This window comes from Oxyura jamaicensis, chromosome 1 (assembly GCF_011077185.1).
Source record: "Oxyura jamaicensis isolate SHBP4307 breed ruddy duck chromosome 1, BPBGC_Ojam_1.0, whole genome shotgun sequence".
Lineage (NCBI taxonomy): Eukaryota > Metazoa > Chordata > Aves > Anseriformes > Anatidae > Oxyura > Oxyura jamaicensis.
This window is the reverse complement of record NC_048893.1, coordinates 55,470,042-55,483,842: the sequence shown is the minus strand read 5'-3', so window position 1 is coordinate 55,483,842 and position 13,801 is coordinate 55,470,042. Positions and strand designations below refer to the sequence as shown.

At 43.7% G+C, this 13,801-nt stretch overlaps 2 protein-coding genes and 1 long non-coding RNA gene across 3 annotated transcripts in view; 2 read left to right on the top strand and 1 right to left on the bottom strand.

Moving 5' to 3' along the window:
* The window catches only part of SYN3 (synapsin III), a 199,969-nt gene that overhangs the window by 93,926 nt on the left and 92,242 nt on the right, over window positions 1-13,801 (bottom strand). The gene's annotated exons all lie outside the window — the stretch shown is intronic.
* Window positions 1-13,801, top strand: part of TIMP3 (TIMP metallopeptidase inhibitor 3) — a 32,939-nt gene that overhangs the window by 3,645 nt on the left and 15,493 nt on the right. The gene's annotated exons all lie outside the window — the stretch shown is intronic.
* LOC118174902 lies at window positions 10,704-12,219 on the top strand. Its single transcript, XR_004754800.1, has 2 exons — window positions 10,704-11,681; window positions 11,736-12,219. It is a non-coding gene; the product is annotated as an uncharacterized LOC118174902 (long non-coding RNA).

Here is a 13,801-nt window from a genome sequence, read left to right as displayed (position 1 = left end):
ATATGCTATATCCACTTAAAAATTGGGATTTTGTTGGGGAAGTAATGGTGTGGGTTCATTTTTAGACTGGACTTCCCTTCAAGGCATTTTAGAAAGTTGAGGAGATTGGTTTAACTTTTATGGAATGCCAATGTCCATGGTGAGAGATGGTATTCCTTGTGTCTGGTCATGCCTTCTGACAAAGATCACCATTCTGAACCGAATTGTGCTATGAAGTAGAAATAGAAGTTGCTATTTGTTGTTTTTATTGGTTATTTACAATTAAAGTAGAGCCAAATCCTGCTCTGCTTTCTCAGAGTAAAGAGATCACCTTATGGGATCTGGAGTTTGTCACTTCTCCAAGTGTATTTATTGAAAAAAAAAATGTGGTGGAAATTACTGTTTGAAGATGTAGTGCAGAATGTTATATAAGGCTCCTTTAGTGTCTTGTTACTATTGCATGTGCTTACTCCAGATTTCCTGCAGGAAGTAACTCCACCAAGACCTCTGAGCCCAGCAGAGAGCCAGATGTTCTAACCTTGGGTCTTAGAGCTCCTTGTTTTATGAAGATGCTTTTTATTGCTTATTTTCTCTGGTTTCCCACCTGTTCTGGAGAACTCCCTACCTGGTAATGCTCCTCTAATGTTCCTGGGAAGAAGCAGGCTGGTGGGAATGCAATTACGTACAGCTACACGCAATACTAGCATTTTTTTAGCTTAGCAAAGGTTTTCACCTGGGATGGGGAAAGGTCTGCTTTGGTTATTCAGGATGTTTGGACTTGACCATTGAAGAGGCACAAGGTAGCAAATTCATTCTCAGCTTTGTCTGTGGACTTCACATTTTCCAAGACCTTGCCTTTCAGGGTCTCTTAGATATAACAACTGGACTGGTATCTGATGAAATGGATCTTTGCACTCATGTGTAATCCTGCTAACAGTATGGTGGGACCAAGAATCTTTAGTAGGAGCACTCGGTGAGTCACCTTGGCCTTAACTGGATGTTAAAGCTGAGATGAAAACTTAGGTTTTTCCTGTAGCAGTATTGTTTGAGGTTGTATTTCTTTTTCCTCACAGCTCATGTACCATGTGGTACTCTTATGCAGCCCAACCAAGCATGCAGCACTGAGAAAAGGAGCCCGTTTGGTCTGTGCAGGAGGTCTTCTCATTAAATGAAGCTCCCACTGTATGCACCGGATGGAAGAGCTAGTAAACCTGAGAGGGCAGCTTGGTGTGAGTTAGCAGGCAGGGCCAGGCATGCTGTGCTTCTCAGCTCTGAGCCAACACCAAGCTGAGGGCCTCATTTCAGCCCTAATAATGTCTGGGATGCATGTGCTGGAGTTTCATTTTAGTGATGAGGTTTTTGTTGTTGTTGTTCAAGATGAGGAGGCTTTTGCTTGGATGGGCTGCATATTACTCTAGATTTTCAGGGTATGGCTCTCTTCTTTCATGTACTTGAAAGTACTTCAAGTGTCTGCGTACTTGAATCCCAGAGGAGGGAGACATGCTGCTGGGGCTTTATTAAAACCCAGAAGTCTTCCTGTCAAGTGGTACCAGAAGGAGCATGCTGAAGTTGTCTGTGCTCTGCCCACTAGTGATGGCTAGCAGTGTTATTTTGCCTTAGTGGGATAAGTGCTTCTTTAAATCCCAAGTTAAACAGGACTTGCTTTGGAATATCTTGAGAAATGAGTGTTAACCAATGTCCTGATTCCTGTGCTTGTCTACTGGAGAGTGAACAAACATCAGGCATATGAATTTCAAATTTCTGCTGTTTGAAAGTTTTAGGCTGGTACTGGGTCTGAGGGAGAAGAGACCAAGGTGAGTTAAATAGTTTTACACACTCTTATACTGGATCTAAATCTGACTCAATTATCAATATGGAAAGGGAATACTGGACCAACATAATAATTTAAGTAAAGCAGGTGTAGTGCCACTGGTCTCGGCAGCATTTCACTGGCTTTTATCAGAGTTGGATTTGAGTTGGCGGTTTCAAGTTTCCAAGAGGAATGTTACAAACACCAAAGTGCTTGAAACTGTATTTAAAAAAAAGCAGTTAACCTTCTACTGTAATGTGAAGTAGTTCCCTTGAGTGACCGGAGTGAAGATTTAGTGGATTAACTGACAGTGTCTAATAACATAAAAATGCATGTTGTTTTACACAACCCTGATTATTCTATTTATTCAACATTTCTGCCAGCTAAAAAGATTCTCTGAGTCTTTTGGAAACAAGATAGAAGTCTCTTGAGTTTCGTGCTGGTAAAACAAATGTTGACTATGAATAGTCCAAATTCCTGCTTGTGTTTATACAAGACCTTTCCAAAGGGCAATTTCAGCCCTTAGAAACAGAATACAGACAATAAAACAAGATAAATAGCAGAGAGATGCATAGGCAAAAACCATCATCAGACCTCGTCAAATATCAGCAGTGGTTTGCCTGAGATGTAGAATGTCATTTTTTGCCTTAGAAAGGAAGGAATTGATGTGGGGTATCCTGGGGAGTGAAATCCACTGGGAACCAGCAGAGAGCAGTTCTTGGGGAGGCTGTTGTTAGCTCAGGGGGAAGGTCTTGGGTTGTGCTAGCGGGGAACTGGTGGTCTGTGTCAGGGGCTGCGGTCTGCAGAAGTCCAGGTTTGTTGCTGGTAGGGGAAGAGGGTGATGACAGCAATAGGCTCAGTCAGAAACCTGTAATGGGAGAGGTTTTTAGGAGCTAAAGGAGTGGCAAAGGCCCTTCAAAGAGTAGTCCTGGAGTATGAGAGAAGGGTTACTGGAGAAGGGAGGGATGCTGTATGAAAGCATTGCTGAAGAACTAAATACGGGCTGGTCAAGTGAAGAAGAATCATTAGTTGGGACATGTGATAGGCCACCCTACCTGAAACTGGGGCAAGTCCAAGATGGATCTGTGCCATCCAGGGAAGTGAAATGGGTACTATGGCTTCAGTGAAAAGATGGGTAGAAAAAAAGTGAAATGGGTACTATGGCTTCAGTGAAAAGATGGGTAGAAAAACCACCATAAAACAACCCAATGCTCTACTGATTGTTCTCTAACAGCCTGTAGCACGTTTGTTTCTGACTGGCGATCAAGGCTTAGGCTTTTGAAAAGCCTCCAGTTAGAGGAATGCAAAGTTCCTTCAAATAGCCCTTCAAGAAGTGCATGTTGCAGGGCTGCGTGTGCAAGATGTAGGTTTTTTAATTATTAATTCCTTGACTTTGACATGTAAAGGCCAGGGTTCTCCTGGCCTGCATGGTCACTGGTACTTCAGGATATAAATTGCACTGCATTTGGACAACACTTGCACAGATAGCAACAGCTGCACCAGGTGCAACAGTGTGAAGGTAACACATTATTATTTCTTGCTCCCTGGTGATTCATTTAAAAAAAAAATAAAATAAAAATAATCCTACAAAAGCGCATTGGAAACAGGAGTACTTCTATTCCGCAGGGCCATGTTCAAACTGACCCAAGCTCCTGCTGGCCTGGGCTGAAAGGCATGAATTTTAATTCCCTTGTGCTATATTGTAATTATGGCATGGGACTTCAACATCTGTTTCCCTTTCTCAGTGTTTCCCTCCATATCGGGTGTTGCTGCAGTGCAGCCCCCAGGGAGGCCTGCTGGCATTATGTTAGTCTCTTAATTTTCTAAAGAAGAGCACTGGAGCATTTGCTCAGACAACAAGTTCAATCCCTCATGCTCAGTGAATACATGAACAAGCAAAAAATCTTGCTCCTCTGGGGTTTAATCAGCCCTCTCAAATTTCTTGGGTCAGCTGTAAATAGGAAGCTCTTCCCCTGGTGAGCAGGTTTTTGGTCTCCAAACGGTTAAAATATTTAAAGGGGGGAAAAAAGTGCTTACTTGTACCAAGACAGGAAAACCTCAGAATGGAAAACTTCCACTTGACTTCGAAAGACAGGAAATAGCTGGTGCTGGAGAGGCAACAGGTAGAGGAGGAGAGAGCTAGAGGATGTCTGTAGAAGACCAGCTATTCCCCTGACGCTTCTCCTTCAGCCCCGCGTCCTCTTGGGGAAGGTGTTCCAGGCTGGCCGTGCTCTTCTGAGCCCTTTATACGCTTTCCAAACACCCTCCCTGGTTTCCTACTTCCTGCCTCGTCTGACACCGCTATAAATATCCTCCCTGCCTTTCATCGGGCTGGAGGCACACACACGCTGCAGATGGAAGGCGTTTGAGGTGGCAGCGCCCAGCGGCCTGTAGGCTGGCCCTTGTTGAATGTGGGGCTGCCGGGTCCCCCACTTTCAAATCCTGTTGGAAAATGGGGGGAGTCCTTCAGGACTGAAACGGCCTCCCTGTTCATCGTGCTCACCTCTGGACTGGGATACAAAGCCCTGCTTCTAAGTGAACAGTTTCCTCCAGTAAATAATAAACTGCATGTGGCACAGAGCTAAAAGCTAAGCAATTTCTGGTATTTGGGAGAAGGGGGGGGGGGTGGAAGAGAGATTGGAAAAGAAACAGGAGACACTAGTTGATGGACCACACTGCATGGAAAAGTACAGCAGTTGCAGTAACGTGTACCTAAAATGCCCTGGTGAAGAGGATCAGTCCAACAGGAAATAAAACAATGAGGTGTCCTCTGCGACACATAAATAGCCCTCATGTGCAAGTGCTTCGATAGCCAGAAAATACAGGGCCCTCACTTAGTGTCCTACAGGACAAAAATCCCAACCTCAGAGAGGTGTAGGAAGCCAGGGGCTGCAGCTCACGTGCAGGTGACTCAGTGTAGCAAAGATTGTGCTGGGATTAGAGCAGGATGAGTTCGTAAACCCTTCGTTTTACTTCTCTAAATTTGAAGAGCAGCCCCTGTCCCTTTTTTCTTATTTTTTTTTTTTCCCCAAGGGGTCAGGGGATTAAGGATTTAGTTGGTTATTTCCTTAGAGGATCAAGATAAAAAGGAGACTTCAATAAGTCTGTTTCCATCTTCTCTACAGACTATATTTGCAACAGAATTAAGCATCTGTCCTGCTTTCCCCCCACTGTGTAACAGCCTACAGATAGCGGATTCCACAGTATCAGAGAGAATTCCTAGGTGGCGCGAGACAGGACGGTTTTAATGGAACGTTATCCATTCAAAGAGAAGTTTGGCTAGACCTGGTGGCAAACTGCCAGTGACCCTTATCAGTAGGTTGCCTCTAGCACCTTCACTTTTGAACAAGCATGCTGCAACAGCACCTATGATCGTGGGTCATATGCACCATCCATCTAGTCTGGACTTCTGATGCTAATACCAATATCTCTCCCAGAAGCTGATGTGGGATAGTCCAACTTTCTCACAGTCTCTTCTGTGGCTGTCATCCTACCTAGTTCCTTGTAGTTAGAGATCGATTCACACGCTGCATTTTTAAGTTCCTTCTAAAACTCTTCAAACACACTTGATAGTTTAACTCTGGAGAAGGTATTTCGTTATCAGTATGAGTGTCAAATCTACCTTCCATGTGAGTTTCCCAGCATATTCTGGTTTGTTCTTTTTCTTTTTGGCCTGCAGGATGGGAATCGTGTATTTTTTCATATTTTGTTCTGAGACATTTCCTGATGCTTGCCAACTAATTACGGGGCTGTAAGGCTAGAGCTATAGGTCCTTGTTTTTGCAGAGCCCTGCACCTCTCTGTTGTATGACTTAGCAGGAGTCTGCAGGAGTGGCACTGGCAGCTAAAGCTGCATGATTCAGAACCCTGAAGACATGGGGTTCTGTGCTCCGCGGGGCGCGGTTGCCTGTGCTCTGGCAGATGAATGGCTCATAGGATAATTATGTGGTCTCCGATGGGTTTTTTGTCATTCTCATCTGCTTTCCACATTTACTCCCTAGCTGTGAAATCATGAGGACTGCTCACAGTGTTATGGAGAAACTGCTGAGCGTTTCTTAGACAGGTCATGTGGTCATTTTATCATTTACACTATCTTATCTTGAGGTGTCCAACAGCAGGGAAGGGCTTTATTTGAGCTAAGGCTGTGTTGGACCAGATTGTGTTTGATCCCAAGGACAGTCATCCTCTCCAAAAGATTGACTCTTCCTTTGAAAAACAGCACAGCAAATTGGGAAGCAGGTTCTTACTGGCCTTTCTTCCCATGCTATGTTTAAGTTGGTTGAAGAAACAGTGTAGGTTGAAAAAAGCAGGCAGCACCTGTGTGTTTGGCTGGATGGGAAACAAAGCTTTCACTAGGACCGGAAAGTTTTCAAGCCAATAGGTTCCTTCCTGTCCGTGCTAGATCTCATGTTTGTTTCTGAATGCCCTCCTCTCATAGCGATTTCCTCCAGAACTAATAGCTGTTGGAAGAGGTAGGATAAAGGAAAGCACTGAGTCTTTCTTTTCCTCCTGTCTCAGAAATTGTACAGAGACCTTTTCCTGTTTGTCTTTTATGCAGTATGGCAGCTTGGACCATTGACGTAAACTTTGTCCTTTGTGCTGTTCAAAGCTCCCCTCTTCTGAATTTGACAACATTGCCTGCACGCATTCTGACTAGGCTGCCTCCTTGATGGAAGGACAGGACCTTGATGGAAGGACAGAAGAGGGGACAGAACAGGATCCTAGGGTGGTAGCTGTCTTGGCACACCTGATGGGGCTCATGTTTCTCTGCAGGCTCTGTATTTGCTCATCAAGCCCTCATAAAGTCCTTACACGGCAGGGTTCCTTCCAGCATATATTCCCCAACATACATGTGAACCAACAAAGAAAGATTGACCACAATGGTTATTGAAACACTACTGCAATGGTGTGTTGAGGCAGCCCCACCAGGTTAACAGCATAGTAAAATAGAGAAAAGGCAGCTTTTGTTCCAAAAAAAATTCAGCGTCCTGGATGGGAGGGGAAGAGCTCCAAGAAGTTTCCAAAGGAGAGCTATGTAGCCCAGTTGGGTTTGCTTTATTGATGAAATCCATCAGAGCTTCCAACAGCCATCTGAATTTGGGAAATTAGAACTGAAATGCTGATTAATGTGGTTTCTCCTCTGAAGTGTGATTTTTGGACTATATCTTTTCATTATATATATATATGTATTTCCCCTTCTGAGAAAATCTCTACCTGAGTTACTGCAATGGCTGTATGTTCCTGAACGTACTGAAATTTGGGAATGTGAACAACCAGCATATACTGGAATCAACAGAGCTATCATGGTTAAAAAAAATAAGAAATAAATCCAATCTGGTTTCTATATTCCCGGAGTAATTTCCCCTGGCAAAGAACAAGCACTGAATGGAACTGTACATTCATGAGCTACATATATCAGACTTGACTACCAATATAATAGCAAGAGCAAGCAGGATCTGTGTTCGTTTCACCCAGAAAAGGAAAACCACATTTTTTGTGAGGTTTCACTGTAGTGATACTAGTCTCAGCCCGTTTGGTTTTAGAATGTATTGGCAGCAAAGTGACAGCTGACAGGATCAGGCAATGTCAGTCTGCTTTCTATAGAAGCAGTAATGTTTTTACTACTCAAGGTCTGAAGTATTACTTCCTAACCCCTTTTGGAAGGTGGGAGGGGAATCCTTTTTTTTTTTCTTCGTGAATTTTCACTAACATCCCTTACCAGAAAACATTCCTGTGAACTGCAGTGAGAAAGTAATCCGTGGCTGTTTTGCATAGTTAGATAATTTGTTGTTTTTGTTTTTAAGCCAAATTGTGACTCTCTGAGGCCAGCACTGCTCCAAACCTTATTAATAGTAGCCCTTGTCATTTTGGAGGTTTTGTCTTTTCATTATTATTTATACATGCTCATTTCTGGTTTTGCTAATATGCACTTGCACTTCCTCTGTTTCCTTGCTTGTGGAAGGAAGCAGTGGAAGGAAATTGTGTGCATTGGTACCCTGGTTGTGTCTGCTTTTCCCGCAGAATATTGGAAGCAGAGTTGAAACTACGCTTTGGTAAGCTAGACCTCTGATTTTTCTCAGGGGAAAAAAGCCATGTAAGTATTCTTAGTTGGTATATTAAGTGTGGAATTAAGCAGCTCCGAAGGGGATGAACAGCTACCATTCAGAGGGGGAGTGCCTTTGTGCTTCTGGCTTCTCCTCAGAGCCACAACAGTTCAGTGTTCTTAACTCAAAGAGTTTCCCTTGGAGTAGTGGAAAATCAGAGCCAAGCAAGGCTTCTAAAGCTCCAGGCTTAGACGTGTGCCTCGTGTGCGTGTGTGTACATCTTGCGGTTCAGTGATGACCCTGATGACTTCTTGAACTTCTAATGACAATGCAGCTGTCTGTTCATGGTGCTAATTAACCCCAAAGCTGATTCCTCCCTCCCCCTCGTTACCCGTTCAATGAATGAGATGTGAAAACAAGAAGACGACTTTTCCCGTGCCCTTAGGGCTGTCTGAGCCTGGCAGCAGTGACCCTGCTTGAGTCGAACTGAAAGGGCTGCTGCGCAATGGCCCGTACTTCTTTTTAATAGGTTATTAAAATTCCACCTTCTCCCCCTCCCTCCAGTCCTGTTACAGTTTGGAGTGAAGGCACTTAGGGGAAAACAGCTGCAGGAATAACTTTTCCTCTTTTCTTTCAGAAGGGCAGAGGCAGCTGTTCAGCTCCTAAGTCTGGGGATTCCGCCGCTACTTATGTAGGGCCTGATCCTACTCCGGCTGAAATTGGAGGCAGGATTCCCACTGGGTTCGGCAGGCAGTGGAAGGAAGCAGCTTCAGGAAGCAGCCTGCAGTCAAACAATACTGCTTCAAAATGTTGGAAATGGCTAGAAAGCATAGAGAGAAGAGGAAGGCATTTGTCAGAGCTGACTTGCTGACTTGCCTGCAGTCTCAAAGAACAAGCACTCAGCAGCACCGTGCTTTTACTGGAGGAGCAGGTTAAATTACCGTGTTTGTGGTGTCCTAAGTCGTTTGTAAAGACAGCTCTAGTATGTCTGCATTCATTTACAGTCCACGGTGTTGACAGGCTTTTATTGTTGCACTGAATTAAAGGACTTTCATGTTGGGTGCTCATTTTAGTTTAGATCCCCTTCGAGATAAAGGAGAGCAGGTTTACTTTCTGAAACGATGCCAGTTCCTGGCACCTGCAGCTCCCATTGGCAGGAACTTGTTGCTTGCTGCTTTTGAGAAACGAGGGTGGAAAATGGAAGTTACTCTTGCTTCTGTCATTAGATCTTGTTGTCACCTTGATTTATAGAGCGAAAGAGGAATCTGGACACGTGTTGGAGAAGGTTGGGATTTCTGTTCTGTGGAGAGTTTTGAAATGGTGGAAATTCATTCAAAATTATATGGGAGGGAAAATGAAAATATTGAAGTCCTCTGAATGGAATTTTCAGGAAAAAAAGATTATTCTGATGCATCTGAAACTAATGTTTTGAAGGGTTAAGAGGTGTCATATTAACATTTAGACTTCAAGAGAAATCAAAGATGAATGCTGATTCAGGATGAAAAAAGGTTTAATTTTTTTGAGGAGAAAATGAAATATTTTTGCTGAAGTTGATGCTTTCCTTAGAAATTAGTGACTTAAGTAAAACCACATTTCCTGACAGGAAAAAGCATTCCTGAAACATTTCTTCTAGTCCTATCCCTGATGATTTAACAGGAATAGCCTCCTCTGCAGGAGATGGTGATTTTGATTAGGTTACATGCTACCCCTCTAGTCGGGAGGGATCCCAGGTCATTAGTCCTCTGGGCTTTATGGTTAGCTTTTTTTGGATGCTGAGGATTCTCTTTAGTACACATCTACCCACCCTTCACTTGTTTTAGCCCTTGGCAATGGGCAGTTCTCTGTGGGTTTGCTGCATTAATGAACAAACAAGCTTGTGGCTGTGCTGCTTGGTGTCAGAGGACTGAGATGAGGCATTTCCCCATATGTTTGTGTTAGCTCCCTCCCTGTCTGGACATTTAAACTTGCTTACACCTGTGCTCTGGGTGTGTGCTTCACCCCAGCTCTGCAAAGCGGGCTCCTGGGAGGTTAGTTCATGTTCGTTACTTTGCTGAAATCTAACGACTAACCATCCATGTCTTGTATAAAGCATTTTGCTTTTCTTAAAAAAAAAAAGTGACAAGAACACCTAAGACCTGATACCAGAATGCAGGCCTAACTTGCCCAAGTTGGAACTTAAATGGAAGATTTTGGTAAGAATGCTTTATGAAGATCTCAAACACCAGTAGTACAGGTGAGCCAGTTGACTGGTAGGTTAACTTTAATTAAACCACCATCAGGTTTGTATGGTCAGACTTGAACATCTCCACCTAAAAAGCACCAATCAGCAATACTTCCCAGGAACAGACCACTATGGGTCAGTCTTGGATTTGTGCAAAAACAAACAAAAAAAACAGTCAACAGTTGGTGGTAGGGCAGGCACTACTAACTATTCAGTGTGTTCTCTGCCTAAGGAAGTCCAGCCAAGAGCCGTATCGCATTAATATTTCAGTGGGAACACCAGGATGTACATAAGTGTCAGGGTAGTAGCACATAACTTTGGGAAATCTATTCTGCATTGAGCCCTTTGGGCTGTCCATGAACATGAACTTTTGAAGAAAATTCCTTTTGATGGAGAAAGTTTTGGTAATAAAAGAACTAAATTACTGTTTCTCTGTGTCGCCGTTTCTAAGGAGCAACTTTAGCCAGTCTGTCAGTAGGACAGTCAGGGAGTTTCTGAGGAAACTACTTGAAGAACAAAGGTAGCTGGCTAGTGTCTGCCTATCCTTTCTGCTGCCAGTGCTCTGTGTCTGTGCACAGGGAAAATGCTGCCCCTTCAAAGCCAGAGGACGTGCAGTGTACAATAATCATTAATCATGTAAATACTTCTTAGACTTTAAGCTCGTCTTAATACCTCTTTTCATGAGCTTTTCATATCAGTCTCCTATTTTTTAAAAATCTTATTCGCAAAACAAATTGTCACTGAGTACCTCTGGCCCTCGATGTCCCTCTGATGGTTGAAACTGAAGGTTGCTGTTTTGGCACACAGTTGCGGAGGGGTACTTGTTGGGATGCTGGCCAGGTGGGTGAGCTGGCCAGTGTGAAGTTTGCCCAGCTGGTGTACTGAGAGCTATGCCCTAGGTCTTCAAATGGTGCTGAGACTTCAGGGCAGAATTCTTCATGTAGCTCCACTCAGAAATTTAATCCATAGTATTAGTGACTGTGGTTAGATAATGGACTTTAATAAAATTGGCAATTAATACATTTCTTAAGCATCATGATAAATCAGAATTGTCATTGACACATCCAGTGGATGGTCTGTAGAGGCTGTCAGCTTCTGAACAATTTACAGCATAATGGTGGGCAAAGGTACTGGCTGCTGACAGGAGAAATCACTTGAATGGAGGTTTAGTTCCAGTGTCAGGCAGGCTTAATACTAAGTCCTGTAAGGTCTAGTGCAAATAGGAACAGCAGAGCAGCACATATAGGTCAGACCTGGTTAAATATGTATACCTCTTTGACATGGACAGCTGCTTACTCTGTCAGTTCGATGCAAGTTTTCTAATGCAGGAAGGAATTGGCAGGTCCACCCAGTACCCTTGAAATCTATATGTGTTCCCAAACAGTTCTTCCTCCCCAGCTCCTACGTGCAAAATGGAGTGATCAGCAGCATGCAGCCTCCTCGTAGGGCCCTGGCACCCGTCCCGGCCGGGCGAGGTGCTGAAGGAAGGACTCCTCTGAAGTAAGTCACTGAGGCTGGGAGTGTCCAGGCCTGTGGTTTTTGATACTCCCCGTTTTGAAAGGTTTACGTGTGCTGTCAGAGCTGCTCCATTTCTCATGCACAGAAGAAAACTGCTTTCAGAAGGCCTTGTTTGCAGGACTCTCCTTCCTCCTCTTCCTCCTGTTGACCCATTTGGATGAGAGCTCCCAGTGCCTTTGGGGATTGCACGGTGGGTTAAGGAAGACTAATAAATAGGCAGATTTAACTCAAGAATTTCCTACTTCCTCCTTGAAAAATACAGCAATTAAGCTTGTTAACTTTATATATCAAAGAAAGGAGACTTAACGCTAAAGGAGCAAAGAGATGCCAGTTCTACGTATCTGCCTTTAGAGAGTTCTCACTGTTAAACAAAAAGCAAGGTAGCATCTACCAGGTGCAAGCCTTGGACATTGACTGTATATACAGTTGGGTGCTGGATGAGAGCATTGTTTTACTCCCTTTGTTGCCTTCTGATGTCTGTTGAGCAGTCTCTTGACTGCTTGGTGTAGATAATGGTTTTGTTCTGAGAATCGGATATCAAACTGCAACACAACATCTTGCAAAAGGAACAACCGTATCCCAATAGAGAAACTTATCTACAGCTTTGCAGACTTTTATTTCCTAGCAGAATTGAAACTTCTTCAAAAAGCTTGCAGTCAAAAAGAAAAAAAAAATAGAAAAAGGGGTGTATCTGCACTGTCTCTTCAGCTTCAAACCTCCTCACTGTCTACCTGTTTGAAGTACATGTGAGAGCAGCATCATTCACCTTCAGAAACAGGCATTGCATTTGAGGACTCTGTGTTGCCCTTGCTTTTACGGTCAGCAGTACTTTATTCTTTAAGCAGTGTCCATGACCCTCAGGGAGTAAGAGTCTGCTCCATGTAACTCAGAATGGGGTTTCTGTGATCCTCGGTTCTTTAAAGTACCACACAATCCATTTTAGTCACTCTAACACTTCTGCTTTTAGTTTATTCTCCTGATCATGATCTGTGGAAATGCCCGATCAGCGTCACTTGCAACCATATCACTAAATCACAGCCAGAGGACACATTTTCTTCTTGCAAAGGCTGTTCCCCTAACAGTACTACTTCAGGCAATTCATCTCTCTTCATATGCTCCAATTTGCTTTCCATGTTACAGCTCACTTGATGGGTTGGGAAACGATCAATGCCAGATGCACATTCCTTTCAGGCAGTAAATGCTCCTGCAGCAGTAAGCCATGCACTTCAGCTTCTTGTTTCATTAAAATCGCATGTGGTTTCCATTTGCCCCTAATTGGTCTCACCTCAGCTCTGCCATATTCTCTGAGTGGAACACTAAGAGCTGTGGCTACTTCGAACGCTTCCAAAGAGCTGTGAGAAACCAGAGCCTTGCTTGTCTCAGCCTGGCTTCCCCTTGTCCTGTATGTACCATGTCTACAAGTACTTGATCCAGAAGTGAGGACTGAGTTAAATCTTCCTCTTGAAGTCTATGTAGACCAAAAGGAAAAGGGAAAATGTGCTTGAGTGAGGCATTACCTGAACAGCTTTGAGTCACATGCATATTATTTCTATCCATTGTTGTAAGCTGGCTCTGGAAGTGCATTTGCATTTTGTTGGTTTCCTTTCAACACTGCCAACCTTTGCCAAAAGCAGTTCTTTGCTAGTTGTCAGTGACACAGAACAAGGCAAAGTGCGCTCTTCTGAGAACGTCCCTTAGAAGTGAAGGTGCTGCTCTGCTGCGCTCTGTTTGTGGGGCACTTCTGCTTCTTCCACTTGCATTGCCCATCCTTCCTTTGCTCTGATACTCGACTACTGCCTTTTGCCTCTAGACTGAATTCATCTGTCAGTAACTAGTTAAACTTAGCTTCTCTGTGTTTTAGCAAGAGGTATTTCCTGAAGCTGGTTTTGCTTGGCACAAAATGTACCATCTACACATAGATTTTAAGGATTGTTCTTCTAAATGGGTGGAAACACATTTTAGATCCCTCTTCTCTTCCTCTTCCTGTCAGTCTTTTCTCTGTCTTGAAAACAGTCTACCTGCGTATGATGGGAAAGCAAGGGAGCTGACAGGAGGAGTTGGGTGGAGGGGCAGTGCTGGGCAGCTGAGGATTCATCAACCAAATTGCGTGTAGGAACCAGAATGAAATATCTAGAAGAGAATTTGCAGTTACTTAATACTCTTCTTTCTTTCTGTTCATGATGTATTTCCAAGGCAGTACTGCTTGGGCTTCCATAGGGTGAGATGCACA